This window comes from Anomaloglossus baeobatrachus, chromosome 4, assembly GCF_048569485.1.
Source record: "Anomaloglossus baeobatrachus isolate aAnoBae1 chromosome 4, aAnoBae1.hap1, whole genome shotgun sequence".
Lineage (NCBI taxonomy): Eukaryota > Metazoa > Chordata > Amphibia > Anura > Aromobatidae > Anomaloglossus > Anomaloglossus baeobatrachus.
This window is the reverse complement of record NC_134356.1, coordinates 10,315,673-10,332,951: the sequence shown is the minus strand read 5'-3', so window position 1 is coordinate 10,332,951 and position 17,279 is coordinate 10,315,673. Positions and strand designations below refer to the sequence as shown.

General features: G+C 50.2%; 1 protein-coding gene across 1 annotated transcript in view; it reads right to left on the bottom strand.

Moving 5' to 3' along the window:
- ERC1 (ELKS/RAB6-interacting/CAST family member 1) overlaps positions 1-17,279 on the bottom strand; it is a 109,055-nt gene that overhangs the window by 85,212 nt on the left and 6,564 nt on the right.

The window sequence follows — 17,279 nt, the reverse complement described above, 5'->3', positions numbered from 1 at the left end:
CCCCCCAAAATGTGCAAAACAGGGCCAACAAGAGATCATTATACTCCAATCACAGCAAGAGCTGCAAAGCCGAATCTGCTGATCTCACCATCACAACGCTGCCCCCTGCTGGAGGGCGGTCTACCAGATATATCAGAAACAATACTACCGTCCATTACACACAAAGCCCTACATATGGAAGCAACATAGAGAGCGCAGCTCTGGAGGTAAAGAGAAGAATATAAGGAATAAAGAGAATGAAGAAAATCCCCACAACTATGAGCCTCAACACAGCAAACATCTAAATGTGTTACCAGAGCTCAACACTGGGGGCAGCAGAGAGCGAAAACAGAACTGCTGCATCAATTAACTGCACAGTACCACTTCTCCTGTCCTGTATATATACACACTGCACAGTACCACTTCTTCTGTCCTGTATACTGGGTGTAATCCTCAGTGTCTGTATATATACACTGCACAGTACCACTTCTCCTGTCCTGTATATATATACACTGCACAGTATTACTTCTCCTGTCCTGTATACTGGGTGTAATCCTCAGTATCTGTATTATTCTGTATATATACACTGCACAGTACCACTTCTCCTGTCCTGTATACTGGGTGTAATCCTCAGTACCTGTATTATTCTGTATATATATACTGCACAGTACCACTCCTCCTGTCCTGTATACTGGGTGTAATCCTCAGTATCTGTATTATTCTGTATATATACACTGCACAGTACCACTCCTCCTGTCCTGTATACTGGGTGTAATCCTCAGTATCTGTATTATTCTGTATATATACACACTGCACAGTACCTGTATTATTCTGTATATATACACTGCACAGTACCACTTCTCCTGTCCTGTATACTGGGTGTAATCCTCAGTATCTGTATTATTCTGTATATACACACTGCACAGTACCACTCCTCCTGTCCTGTATACTGGGTGTAATCCTCAGTATCTGTATTATTCTGTATATATACACTGCACAGTACCACTTCTCCTGTCCTGTATACTGGGTGTAATCCTCAGTATCTGTATTATTCTGTATATATACACTGCACAGTACCACTCCTCCTGTCCTGTATACTGGGTGTAATCCTCAGTATCTGTATTATTCTGTATATATACACTGCACAGTACCACTTCTCCTGTCCTGTATACTGGGTGTAATCCTCAGTATCTGTATTATTCTGTATATATACACACTGCACAGTACCACTCCTCCTGTCCTGTATACTGGGTGTAATCCTCAGTATCTGTATTATTCTGTATATATACACTGCACAGTACCACTCCTCCTGTCCTGTATACTGGGTGTAATCCTCAGTATCTGTATTATTCTGTATATATACACTGCACAGTACCACTTCTCCTGTCCTGTATACATACACTGCACAGTACCACTTCTCCTGTCCTGTATATACACACTGCACAGTACCACTTCTCCTGTCCTGTATATATACACTGCACAGTACCACTTCTCCTGTCCTGTATATATACACTGCACAGTACCACTTCTCCTGTCCTGTATATATACACACACTGCACAGTACCACTTCTCCTGTCCTGTATACTGGGTGTAATCCTCAGTATCTGTATTATTCTATATATATATACACTGCACAGTACCACTCCTCCTGTCCTGTATACTGGGTGTAATCCTCAGTATCTGTATTATTCTGTATATATACACTGCACAGTACCACTCCTCCTGTCCTGTATACTGGGTGTAATCCTCAGTATCTGTATTATTCTGTATATATACACACTGCACAGTACCACTCCTCCTGTCCTGTATACTGGGTGTAATCCTCAGTATCTGTATTATTCTGTATATATACACTGCACAGTACCACTTCTCCTGTCCTGTATACTGGGTGTAATCCTCAGTATCTGTATTATTCTGTATATATACACACTGCACAGTACCACTCCTCCTGTCCTGTATACTGGGTGTAATCCTCAGTACCTGTATTATTCTGTATATATACACTGCACAGTACCACTCCTCCTGTCCTGTATACTGGGTGTAATCCTCAGTATCTGTATTATTCTGTATATTTACACTGCACAGTACCACTTCTCCTGTCCTGTATACATACACTGCACAGTACCACTTCTCCTGTCCTGTATATACACACTGCACAGTACCACTTCTCCTGTCCTGTATATATACACTGCACAGTACCACTTCTCCTGTCCTGTATATATACACTGCACAGTACCACTTCTCCTGTCCTGTATATATACACACTGCACAGTACCACTTCTCCTGTCCTGTATACTGGGTGTAATCCTCAGTGTCTGTATATATAGATTGCACAGTACCACTTCTCCTGTCCTGTATACTAGGTGTAATCCTCAGTACCTGTATTATTCTGTATATATACACTGCACAGTACCACTTCTCCTGTCCTATATACTGGGTGTAATCCTCAGTGTCTGTATTATTCTGTATATACACTGCACAGTACCACTTCTCCTGTCCTGTATACTGGGTGTAATCCTCAGTGTCTGTATTATTCTGTATATATACACTGCACAGTACCACTTCTCCTGTCCTGAATACTGGGTGTAATCCTCAGTACCTGTATTACTCTGTATATATACACTGCACAGTACCACTTCTCCTGTCCTGTATACTGGGTGTAATCCTCAGTACCTGTATTACTCTGTATATATACACTGCACAGTACCACTTCTCCTGTCCTGTATACTGGGTGTAATCCTCAGTATCTGTATTATTCTGTATATATACACACTGCACAGTACCACTCCTCCTGTCCTGTATACTGGGTGTAATCCTCAGTATCTGTATTATTCTGTATATATACACTGAACAGTACCACTCCTCCTGTGTTGTATACTGGGTGTAATCTTCAGTATCTGTATTATTCTGTATATATACACTGCACAGTACCACTTCTCATGTCCTGTATACTGGGTGTAATCCTCAGTATCTGTATTATTCTGTATATACACACTGCACAGTACCACTCCTCCTGTGCTGTATACTGGGTGTAATCCTCAGTATCTGTATTATTCTGTATATATACACTGCACAGTACCACTCCTCCTGTGCTGTATACTGGATGTAATCCTCAGTACCTGTATTATTCTGTATATATACATTGCACAGCACCACTTCTGTCCTGTATACTGGGTGTAATCCTCAATATCTGTATTATCCTGTATATATATACTGCACAGTACCACTTCTCCTGTCCTGTATATATACACACTGCACAGTACCACTTCTCCTGTCCTGTATATATACACTGCACAGTACCACTTCTCCTGTCCTGTATACTGGGTGTAATCCTCAGTGTCTGTATATATACACTGCACAGTACCACTTCTCCTGTCCTGTATATATATATATATATATACACTGCACAGTACCACTTCTCCTGTCCTGTATACTGGGTGTAATCCTCAGTGTCTGTATTATTCTGTATATATACACTGCACAGTACCACTTCTCCTGTCCTGTATATATACACACTGCACAGTACCACTTCTCCTGTCCTGTATACTGGGTGTAATCCTCAGTACCTGTATTACTCTGTATATATACACACTGCAAAGTACCACTTCTCCTGTCCTGTATACTGGGTGTAATCCTCAGTACCTGTATTACTCTGTATATATACACTGCACAGTACCACTTCTCCTGTCCTGTATACTTGGTGTAATCCTCAGTATCTGTATTATTCTGTATATACACACTGCACAGTACCACTTCTCCTGTCCTGTATACTGGGTGTAATCCTCAGTATCTGTATTATCCTGTATATATACACACTGCACAGTACCACTTCTCCTGTCCCGTATACTGGGTGTAATCCTCAGTATCTGTATTATTCTGTATATATACACTGCACAGTACCACTTCTCATGTCCTGTATATTGGGTGTAATCCTCAGTATCTGTATTATTCTGTATATATACACACTGCACAGTACCACTTCTCCTGTCCTGTATACTGGGTGTAATCCTCAGTACCTGTATTATTCTGTATATACACACTGCACAGTACCACTCCTCCTGTCCTGTATACTGGGTGTAATCCTCAGTATCTGTATTATTCTGTATATACACACTGCACAGTACCACTCCTCCTGTGCTGTATACTGGATGTAATCCTCAGTACCTGTATTATTCTGTATATATACATTGCACAGCACCACTTCTGTCCTGTATACTGGGTGTAATCCTCAGTATCTGTATTATCCTGTATATATATACTGCACAGTACCACTTCTCCTGTCCTGTATACTGGGTGTAATCCTCAGTGTCTGTATTATTCTGTATATATACATTGCACAGCACCACTTCTGTCCTGTATACTGGGTGTAATCCTCAGTATCTGTATTATTCTGTATATATACACTGCACAGTACCACTCCTCCTGTGCTGTATACTGGATGTAATCCTCAGTACCTGTATTATTCTGTATATATACACTGCACAGTACCACTCCTCCTGTGCTGTATACTGGATGTAATCCTCAGTACCTGTATTATTCTGTATATATACACTGCACAGTACCACTCCTCCTGTCCTGTATACTGGGTGTAATCCTCAGTATCTGTATTATTCTGTATATATACACTGCACAGTACCACTTCTCCTGTCCTGTATACTGGGTGTAATCCTCAGTATCTGTATTATTCTGTATATATACACTGCACAGTACCACTTCTCCTGTCCTGTATACTGGGTGTAATTCTCAGTGTCTGTATTATTCTGTATATATACACTGCACAGTACCACTTCTCCTGTCCTGTATACTGGGTGTAATCCTCAGTATCTGTATTATTCTGTATATACACTGCACAGTACCACTTCTCCTGTCCTGTATACTGGGTGTAATCCTCAGTATCTGTGTGTATATAGACACTGCACAGTACCAGGTCCCTCACAGTCGGGGTCTGGACGTGGCCTGCGGACACGGATGTGTCTGGGCCTCATTTCCTGTGCACACAGCATTTGCTCGCTCTCGTTGTGCCCTGACCCCGGCCTCTTTGGACGATGTCCCTTCTCTGCAGTCTTTGTATTGCGTCTTCGCGCACACTGGCGGCTCCTGGAGGGGATAATGGCGGCACGCGCAGGGTGGCACGGTGCCACTGCGGGAATAAGAGGCGCTGATGAGGACGGCCGCAGCTGGAGCAGCATTGTGTGTCATTGTGAGGCAATTATCACTACAATTATTGGCCCAGTACACAGAATAACCTGTGACTCACTCCAGAGAGGGCGATGGAGCCCCCGATCTACACCGAACCCCCCAATACAACCCCACACTGCAATTACACTGGGAAAACTCCCAATATAACCATCACCCCACACACCGCACTGCGGGTCAACCCCCAGCTGCACAATGTACCCCGGATCCACACGCCACCCTCGTCCCCTTCTTCCACTGAACCCCCTTATGCAGCACTCCCCCACGGCTGGAGGAATGGCAGGAATGTCGGCTCCAACCACCGACTGGAAAAATTCTTCAGTCTGTATATACAGCTGGGAGGCAGCGATACCTGAGCAGGGACAGGACAGCGGCAGGGAAAGGGTTAAATATACACCAACACTCCCAATAACATCAGGGGTGTCAGGTCTGTGGGCGAAATCTGGTCCACCGCATCATTTTATGTGCCCCACGAGCAGAGGAGGAACAATCGTGGTCGTAGAGGTCGTGACTGTGACCGGGGCCCGGAGGTGGAGGGGGCTGCGAAATCCGGCCACCGCGAAGGCTACAGATAGGGACTATACATAGCAGGAAGGAGCACAAGTAGGGGACCTATACACCAGACTAGGGGACCTATACACCAAAATAGGGGACCTACACACCGGAATAGGGGACCTACACACCGGAATAGGGGACCTACACACCGGAATAGGGGACCTACACACCGGAATAGGAGACCTACACACCGGAATAGGAGACCTACACACCGGAATAGGAGACCTATACACCGGAATAGGAGACCTATACACCGGAATAGGGGGCCTATACACCAGAATAGGGGACCTACACCCCGGAATAGGGGACCTACACCCCGGAATAGGGGACCTACACCCCGGAATAGGGGACCTACACCCCGGAATAGGGGACCTACACCCCGGAATAGGGGACCTACACCCCGGAATAGGGGACCTACACCCCGGAATAGGGGACCTACACCCCGGAATAGGGGACCTACACCCCGGAATAGGGGACCTACACCCCGGAATAGGGGACCTACACCCCGGAATAGGGGACCTACACACCGGAATAGGGGACCTACACACCGGAATAGGAGACCTACACACCGGAATAGGAGACCTATACACCGGAATAGGAGACCTACACACCGGAATAGGGGGCCTATACACCAGAATAGGGGACCTACACACCGGAATAGGAGACCTACACAGCGGAATAGGGGACCTACACAGCGGAATAGGGGACCTACACAGCGGTTAGGGGACCTACACAGCGGAATAGGAGACCTATACAGCGGAATAGGGGGCCTATACACCGGAATAGGAGACCTATACACCGGAATAGGAGACCTATACACCGGAATAGGAGACCTATACACCGGAATAGGAGACCTATACACCGGAATAGGAGACCTATACACCGGAATAGGAGACCTATACACCGGAATAGGAGACCTATACACCGGAATAGGAGACCTATACACCGGAATAGGAGACCTATACACCGGAATAGGAGACCTATACACCGGAATAGGGGGCATATACACCGGAATAGGGGGCATATACACCAGAATAGGGGGCATATACACCAGAATAGGGGGCATAAACCAGAATAGGGGGCATAAACCAGAATAGGGGGCATAAACCAGAATAGGGGGCATAAACCAGAATAGGGGGCATAAACCAGAATAGGGGGCATAAACCAGAATAGGGGGCATATACACCAGAATAGGGGGCATATACACCAGAATAGGGGGCATATACACCAGAATAGGGGGCATATACACCAGAATAGGGGGATATACACCAGAATAGGGGGATATACACCAGAATAGGGGGCATATACACCAGAATAGGGGGCATATACACCAGAATAGGGGGCATATACACCAGAATAGGGGCATATACACCAGGATGAGCCAGGGATGAGGGACATACATACCAGGATAGACCCATGATGTGGGACATATTTACCAAGCTAGGCACACAATGTGGGACAAATATAGTGCCTTGCAAAAGTATTTGGCCCCCTTTGAAATTTTCAACCTTTTCCCACATTTCCGGCTTCAAACAAAGATAAAAATGTTAATGTTCTAGTGAAGAATCAACAACAAGTGACACAATTGTGAAGAGGAACGAAATTTATTGCTTATTTTAAACTTTTATAAAAAATAAATAACTGAAAATTGGGGCGTGCAATATTATTCATCCCCTTTACTCTCAGTGCAGAAACTCCCTCCAAGAGTTCATTGAGGATCTCTGAATGATGCAATGTTGTCCTAAATGACTGATGATGATAAATATAAGCCGCTGTGTGTAATCAAGTCTCCGTATAAATGCCCCTGCTCTGTGATAGTCTCAGGGTTCTGTGTAAAGCACAGAGAGCATCATGAAGACCAAGGAACACAACAGACAGGTCCGTGATACTGTTGTGGAGAAGTTTAAAACCGGATTTGGTTACAAAAAAATTCCACAACTTTAAACATCCCAAGGAGCACTGTGCAAGCGATCATATTGAAATGGAAGGATCATACCACTGCAAATCTACCAAGACCCGGCCGTCCATCCAAACTTTCATCTCACACAAGGAGAAGACTGATCAGAGATGCAGCCAAGAGGCCCATGATCCCTCTGGATGATCTGCAGAGATCTACAGCTGAGGTGGGAGAGTCTGTCCATAGCACAACAATCAGTCTACACTGCACAAATCTGGCCTTTATGGAAGAGTGGCAAGAAGAAAGCCATTTCTCAAAGATATCCATAAAAAGTGTCGTGTAAACTTTGCCACAAGCCACCTGGAGACACCAAACATGTGGAAGAAGGCGCTCTGCTCAGATGAAACCAAAATCAAACTTTGTGGGTACAATGCCAAACGATATGTTTAGCGTAAAAGCAACACAGCTCATCACCTCGAACACACCATCCCCACTGTCAAACATGGTGGCAGCAGCATCATGGTTTGGGCCTACTTTTCTTCAGTAGGGACAGGGAAGATGGTTAAAATTGATGGGAAAATGGATGGAGCCAAATACAGGACCATTCTTGAAGAAAACCTGTTGGAGTCTCCAAAAGACCTGAGATTGGGATGGAGATTTGTCTTCCAACAAGACAATGATCTAAAAGATAAAGCAAATTCTACAATGGAATGGAAAAAAACATATCCAGGTGTTAGAATGGAAAAGTCACAGTCCAGACCTGAACCCAATCGAGAACCTGTGGAAAGAGCTGAAAACTGCTGTTCACAAACGCCTCCATCCAACCTCACTCCGCTCCAGCTGTTTACAAAGGAAGAATGGGCGAGAATTTCACCTCTCCATGTGCAAAACTGATAGACACCTACCCCAAGAGACTGCAACTGTACTCGCAGCAAAACAGGGCGCTACAAAGTATTAACTTACAGGGGATGAATAATATTGCATGCCGCAATTTACAGTTATTTATTTTTAAAAAAGTTTAAAATCAGCAATAAATGTCCTTCCTCTTCACAATTGTGTCACTTGTTGATTCTTCACCAGAACATTAACATTTTATCTTTATGTTTGAAGCCTGAAATGTGGGAAAAGGTTGAAAAATTCAAGGGGGCTGAATACTTTCGTAAAGCACTGTATACCAGGATGGGGGACATGTATATATACCAGCAAGGGTCCAGGATGGGAAACATGTATACCAAGATGGGCCCAAAATAGGGGACATCTATACAAGGAAGGGGCCAAGAAGGGGGACATTAGTACATAGTGAAGGGGGGGGGGAGGGTAACTCATATCTTTACAGGATTTAACGCTACAAGGGCCCATACATCGGAGCAAACGTGTGGTGACAGCTCAGCTCCAAATATTGAACAGGGGCCATTAGACTGCGGTTACGTCACTGCCCACGAGGTTAAGACACAGAAGCATCGGCTCTGCACTCTGCCCGTACGGTCACCCGGTCCTGCTGTATCCCCCGCCTGCGCATTACTTTTAAAGGGCAGCGTGGAGGTGTGCATTGCAACTCAAAATCCAAGAAGTCACCCGTCCCCTGAGCTGGCTCCTCCTCTACCATGTACTGGCGGCTTTTTACATCAACACACCCAACACTTAGAGGGCGGAGCCACGGAAGGTGCTGGTGCCATATTGGAATCTGAGCAGACGCAGCCAGAGCTTTGTAAGGAAGCGCCAACACAAGAAGCGGGGGCCATCTCTGAAATTGAGGGGGTGCAGGAAGCAGGAATAACCCCCGTGACCCCACAGCTCGGGGACAGCTCTCGTCTACCCCTACTACCCGGGGACGGCTCTCGTCTACCCCTACTACCCGGGGACGGCTCTCGTCTACCCCTACTACCCGGGGACGGCTCTCGTCTACCCCTACTACCCGGGGACGGCTCTCGTCTACCCCTACTACCCGGGGACGGCTCTCGTCTACCCCTACTACCCGGGGACGGCTCTCGTCTACCCCTACTACCCGGGGACGGCTCTCGTCTACCCCTACTACCCGGGGACGGCTCTCGTCTACCCCTACTACCCGGGGACGGCTCTCGTCTACCCCTACTACCCGGGGACGGCTCTCGTCTACCCCTACTACCCGGGGACGGCTCTCGTCTACCCCTACTACCCAGGGACGGCTCTCGTCTACCCCTACTACCCGGGGACGGCTCTCGTCTACCCCTACTACCCGGGGACGGCTCTCGTCTACCCCTACTACCCGGGGACGGCTCTCGTCTACCCCTACTACCCGGGGACGGCTCTCGTCTACCCCTACTACCCGGGGACGGCTCTCGTCTACCCCTACTACCCGGGGACGGCTCTCGTCTACCCCTACTACCCGGGGACGGCTCTCGTCTACCCCTACTACCCGGGGACGGCTCTCGTCTACCCCTACTACCCGGGGACGGCTCTCGTCTACCCCTACTACCCGGGGACGGCTCTCGTCTACCCCTACTACCCGGGGACGGCTCTCGTCTACCCCTACTACCCGGGGACGGCTCTCGTCTACCCCTACTACCCGGGGACGGCTCTCGTCTACCCCTACTACCCGGGGACGGCTCTCGTCTACCCCTACTACCCGGGGACGGCTCTCGTCTACCCCTACTACCCGGGGACGGCTCTCGTCTACCCCTACTACCCGGGGACGGCTCTCGTCTACCCCTACTACCCGGGGACGGCTCTCGTCTACCCCTACTACCCGGGGACGGCTCTCGTCTACCCCTACTACCCGGGGACGGCTCTCGTCTACCCCTACTACCCGGGGACGGCTCTCGTCTACCCCTACTACCCGGGGACGGCTCTCGTCTACCCCTACTACCCGGGGACGGCTCTCGTCTACCCCTACTACCCGGGGACGGCTCTCGTCTACCCCTACTACCCGGGGACGGCTCTCGTCTACCCCTACTACCCGGGGACGGCTCTCGTCTACCCCTACTACCCGGGGACGGCTCTCATCTACCCCTACTACCCGGGGACGGCTCTCGTCTACCCCTACTACCCGGGGACGGCTCTCGTCTACCCCTACTACCCGGGGACGGCTCTCGTCTACCCCTACTACCCGGGGACGGCTCTCGTCTACCCCTACTACCCGGGGACGGCTCTCGTCTACCCCTACTACCCGGGGACGGCTCTCGTCTACCCCTACTACCCGGGGACGGCTCTCGTCTACCCCTACTACCCGGGGACGGCTCTCGTCTACCCCTACTACCCGGGGACGGCTCTCGTCTACCCCTACTACCCGGGGACGGCTCTCGTCTACCCCTACTACCCGGGGACGGCTCTCGTCTACCCCTACTACCCGGGGACGGCTCTCGTCTACCCCTACTACCCAGGGACAGCTCTCGTACACCCCTACTACCCAGGGACAGCTCTCGTATACCCCTACTACCCAGGGAGGCTCTCGTCTACCCCTACTACCCAGGGACAGCTCTCATACACCCCTACTACCCAGGGACAGCTTTCGTATACCCCTACTACCTGGGGTGTCAACACACAGCTTTTCCCAACCTCCTGAATGGCTTCTCCGAAACCGGCAAAGCTGGGTGCCACCTAATATACGAGCTGTGATGGCAAAAAACCCTCAGTGATTGAGCTCCATGACCAGGCAGATCCGCCATTCAGGAGTCTTGGAAAGCAGAGTGAGTGTAGTATATGAAGGACATGCTGGGAGTTGTAGTATTGTAGCAGCAGGACTGGCGGGGACACGGACGCCCCCCTCTGTGCTTCGTCCTCCGGTGGGCAGATTAGATGTTGGAAGCCAATTATACGGTAAATGGATTCCGGCGTCCTCGTCTCTGCGGCGGGGCGGGTGAAGGGGAGTCGGCTCGGGGGGGACGCAGAGAACGTGCCGAGGACTTATGATTGATATCCTGACCGGCAGGATGCGCGACGAGACACATCAAGAGCGCGCCCAAGGCTGCAGCGAGCACAGGACGCGCACAGCTGTCACCCAGCTTTCCCGGGAACACAGCAGTCACAATGGCCACCTCGACAGATCCTCAGGGGCAGATACTCAGCTTTCCCAGAGTCCTGAGCGGCAAATCAGCCTAAACGTACAGAAACCCGTCCCCTGGAGTACATTCTTCCTCACTGGCAGCCACTTAACCCCCCCGCCTTCCTTGTCGGAGACCACCAGCCACTCAGGGGGATTTATAGGACAGGGCTCTATAGCGCCACCTAGTGGAGGGAGCGTTCTTAGCTAATCTGCATGTTTTCTTTAAAGATATATACACATTTTTTCTTTCCTAGCCTACATTAAACCATATGTGAGTGTCTGCCGCTGTCAGATGTGAAGTATGGCTGCGGGAGCAGAGACAGCTATGGCGCAGAAACAGAGGCGTAAGGATCCGCAGCCGCTCGGCCCTCTGGGTAACGGCGACTGGTTTGATCCTAACGAGATGTGAGCTCTGTTCGGCCGGACAGTCGGCGCCTCGGAGGACGCACGTTCCCGGCCTGCGGAGGAAGGCGTCCGAGATGGCGAATTATGAGAAGAGAACGGACATTTGCTGCCGCACCTTCCGGGCGCAGGAAAAAAAAAGTCAACGCCAATTAGTACTACAACGCCACTGCGCCGGGAGCTTCATAGAAAGGGATTGTCCACGGCAGTCTGCAATATCAGAAAACTCCGTATCTACAAGCTGAAAACAGGACACAGCTGAGGGTTTGGTACAATTACCTCCGCCTTTTACTGGGGGTCAGTGTGCAGACCGCTTATGGACGAAGCAGGAAGATCAGGATGAAACCATCTTCTATAACTCCTCCCCCACCAAACAGAGCCCAATGGACCAGCAGTCACAGATTGTCAGGTCCTAAGATCAGAAATTCCCACCATAAAGCCCACCACAAGGTGTGTGTGTCCCCCCCACTCAAAGGTCTCTGCGGTGGGGTCAAAGTGCAAAAGGTCACAGGGTCATAGACAAACTTGGGTAAACAGTGCAGACCCCCCCCAGCAGGGGGAGCGAGTGATACACCTGTAATAATATGGATCACGTTCATGAGGGTCCTGGGACCCCCAAGGGACACCCCTCATAACCTGGGGATCGGGCAGAGGGGGATATAAACCCCTTGCACATCACAAATCTCTGATCACATGAAAAAGCAGGAGACAAAACACCGACAGATGGTCCCGACGCGAGGGGGAAGGAAAACCATCGCTGCGTTGGTGGAGAGGACGGCGCACAATCTCCGCACATGTTCAATGATCTGCCCAGTACACAGCAAGGGGGATACACGGGGGCGTCTGTCACTCAGCTCAGTCATGGCTGATAACAGAGAACAATAGATTGCATTCAAAAACAGGCAGCAATAGACTGCATTTAAGGGTATCTTCACACTTTAGCGATGCAGCAGCGATCCGACCAGCGATCTGACCTGGTCAGGATCGCTGCTGCATCGCTACATGGTCGCTGGTGAGCTGTCAAACAGGCAGATCTCACCAGCGACCAGTGACCAGCCCCCAGCCAGCAGCGACGTGCAAGAGACGCTGCGCTTGCACGGAGCCGGCGTCTGGAAGCTGCAGACACTGGTAACTAAGGTAAACATCGGGTATGGTTACCCGATGTTTACCTTAGTTACCAGCGCACACCGCTTAACTTAGCGTGTGCAGGGAGCAGGAGCCGGCACTGGCAGCGCGAGAGCTGCGGAGGCTGGTAACGAAGGTAAATATCAGGTAACCACCTTGGTTACCCGATGTTTACCTTAGTTACAGCTTACCGCAGGCTGTCAGACGCCGGCTCCTGCTCCCTGCACATTCAGGATTGTTGCTCTCTCGCTGTCACACACAGCGATGTGCGCTTATCAGCGGGAGAGCAATAATAAAAAAACGAGCCAGGGCTGTGTGTAACGAGCAGCGATCTCACAGCAGGGGCCAGATCGCTGCTCAGTGACACACACAGCGAGATCGCTAATGAGGTCACAAAAACCGTGACTCAGCAGCGATCTCAGTAGCGATCTCGCTGTGTGTGAAGCACCCCTAAAGGCCCAGTCACACTAAACAACTTACCAGCGATCCCAACAACGATCAAACCTGATAGGGATCGCTGGTAAGTTGCTAGGAGGTTGCTGGTGAGATGTCACACTGCGACGCTCCAGCGATCCCACCAGCAACCTGACCTGGTAGGGATCGCTGGAGCGTGGCTACACGAGTTGCTGGTGAGCTCACCAGCAACCAGTGTCCCAGCCCCCAGCGCCGCGTGGAAGATGCTGCGCTTGGTAACTAAGGTAAATATCGGGTAACCAACCTGATATTTACCTTGGTTACCAGTGCACGCAGCTACACGTGCAAAGAGCAGGGAGCAGCGCACACCGCTTAGCGCTGGCTCCCTGCTCTCCTAGCTACAGCACACACCGGGTTAATTAACCCGATGTGTCCTGCAGCTACACAGAGCACAGAGCAGGAGCCGGCACTGACAGTGAGAGCGGCGGAGGCTGGTAACGAAGGTAAATATCGGGTAACCAAGGACAGGGCTTCTTGGTTACCCGATGTTTACATTGGTTACCAGCCTCCGCAGAAGCCGGCTCCTGCTGCCTGCACATTTAGTTGTTGCTGTCTCGCTGTCACACACAGCGATCTGTGCTGCACAGCGGGACAGCAACAACTAAAAAATGGCCCAGGACATTCAGCAACAACCAACGACCTCACAGCAGGGGCCAGGTTGTTGCTGGATGTCACACACAGCAACATCACTAGCAACATCACTGCTACGTCACAAAAGTTGTTCGTTAGCAGCGATGTTGCTAGCGATGTTGCTTAGTATGACGGGGCCTTTAGGCTTCGGCTACCCTGAAGTGGCTGATAACAGGCTACAACAACAGACCGGTGATTACAACTAGCTGTTCACTGTTTCCAGCCCCTTTTAGCTCAAGAGGAAAATGACTATCACAGCTGTATTTAATCTACTGCTCCCTGTTATCAGCCATATTTTGCCTGACCATGCCAGCTATCAATGGCTGATAACAGAGCAACAGCATTGTATTCTCTTCTATAATCAGTGGTACTCAGACTACAAAGGCTGACAACAAGGGGCAATCAACTCCTCCTGATAACAGAAAGCAATAGATTGCATTCACCCATCTTACAATCAGCATTCCATGGATTGCAAAAGCTGATAACAGAGAGCAAAAGACATTGTAAGATAGGAGAAAACAATATGTCTGTAAGCACCCAGAGAAGGCTGATAACAGGGAACAATAGGGACGATCAGAAGTCATGTAAAGGCCCCGTCACACTAAGCAACATCGCTAGCAACATCGCTGGTAACGAACAACTTTTGTGACGTTGCTAGCGATGTTGCTGTGTGTGACATCCAGCAACAACCTGGCCCCTGCTGTGAGGTCGTTGGTTGTTGCTGAATGTCCTGGGCCATTTTTTAGTTGTTGCTGTCCTGCTGTGAAGCACAGATCGCTGTGTGTGACAGCGAGACAGCAACAACTAATGTGCAGTGAGCAGGGAGCCAGCTTCTGCTGAGGTTGGTAACTAATGTAAACATCGGGTAACCAAGAAGCCCTGTCCTTGGTTACCCGATATTTACCTTTGATACCAGCCTCCTCCGCTCTCACTGCCTGTGCTGCCGGCTCCAGCTCTGTGCACAGATAGCTGCAGCACACATCAGGCAATTAACCCGATGTGTGCTGTAACTAGGAGAGCAAGGAGCCAGCACTAAGCAGTGTGCGCTGCTCCCTGCTCTGTGCACATTTAGCTGCAGCACACATCGGGTTAATTAACCTGATGTGTGCTGTAACTAGGAGACTGGGGGCTGGTCACTGGTTGCTGGTGAGCTCACCAGCAACTCGTGTAGCCACGCTCCAGCGATCCCTGCCAGGTCAGGTTGCTGGTGGGATCGCTGGAGCGTCGCAGTGTGACAGCTCACCAGCAACCTCCTAGCAACTTACCAGCGATCCCTATCGTTGTTGGGATCGCTGGTAAGTTGCTTAGTGTGACTGGACCTTAAGGGTACCTTCACACTTAGCGATGCAGCAGCGATCCGACCAGCGATCTGACCTGGTCAGGATCGCTGCTGCATCGCTACATGGTCGCTGGTGAGCTGTCAAACAGGCAGATCTCACCAGCGACCAGTGAACAGCCCCCAGCCAGCAGCGACGTGCAAGCGACGCTGCGCTTGCACGGAGCTGCCGTCTGGAAGCTGCGGAGACTGGTAACTAAGGTAAACATCGGGTATGGTTACCCGATGTTTACATTAGTTACCAGCGCACAGCTGTGTGTGCAGGGAGCAGGGAGCCGCGCACACTGAGCGCTGGCTCCTTGCTCTCCTACCATAGCTACAGTACACATCGGGTTAATTAACCCGATGTGTAATGCAGCTACATGTGCAGAGAGCAGGGAGCCGCGCACACTGCTTAGCGCTGGCTCCTTGCTCTCCTAGCTGCTGTACACATCGGGTTAATTAACCCGATGTGTACAGCAGCTACATGTGCAGAGAGCCGGAGCCGGCAGCACAGGCAGCGTGAGAGCTGCAGATGCTGGTAACTAAGGTAAATATCGGGTAACCACCTTGGTTACCCGATGTTTATCTTGGATACAGCTTACCTCAGCTGTCAGACGCCGGCTCCTGCTCCCTGCTCGCTTCATTTGTCGCTCTCTTGCTGTCACACACAGCGATCTGTGTGTCACAGCAGGAGAGCGGCTTTGAAGAAAACGAACCAGGGCTGTGTGTAACGAGCAGCGATCTCGCAGCAGGGGCCAGATCGCTGCTCAGTGTCACACACAGCGAGATCGCTAATGAGGTCACTGCTGCGTCACAAAAACCGTGACTCAGCAGCGATCTCGGCAGCGAGCTCGCTGTGTGTGAAGCACCCCTAAGGGTACCTTCACACTTAGCGATGCAGCAGCGATCCGACCAGCGATCTGACCTGGTCAGGATCGCTGCTGCATCGCTACATGGTCGCTGGTGAGCTGTCAAACAGGCAGATCTCACCAGCGACCACTGAACAGCCCCCAGCCAGCAGCGACGTGCAAGCGACGCTGCGCTTGTACGGAGCCGCCGACTGGAAGCTGCGGAGACTGGTAACTAAGGTAAACATCGGGTATGGTTACCCGATGTTTACATTAGTTACCAGCGCTGTGTGCAGGGAGCAGGGAGCCGCGCACACTGAGCGCTGGCTCCTTGCTCTCCTAGCTGCTGTACACATCGGGTTAATTAACCCGATGTGTAATGCAGCTACATGTGCAGAGAGCAAGGAGCCGCGCACACTGCTTAGCGCTGGCTCCTTGCTCTCCTAGCTGCTGTACACATCGGGTTAATTAACCCGATGTGTACAGCAGCTACATGTGCAGAGAGACGGAGCCGGCAGCACAGGCAGCGTGAGAGCTGCAGATGCTGGTAACTAAGGTAAATATCGGGTAACCACCTTGGTTACCCGATGTTTATCTTGGATACAGCTTACCTCAGCTGTCAGACGCCGGCTCCTGCTCCCTGCTCGCTTCATTTGTCGCTCTCTTGCTGTCACACACAGCGATCTGTGTGTCACAGCAGGAGAGCGGCTTTGAAGAAAACGAACCAGGGCTGTGTGTAACGAGCAGCGATCTCGCAGCAGGGGCCAGATCGCTGCTCAGTGTCACACACAGCGAGATCGCTAATGAGGTCACTGCTGCGTCACAAAAAGCGTG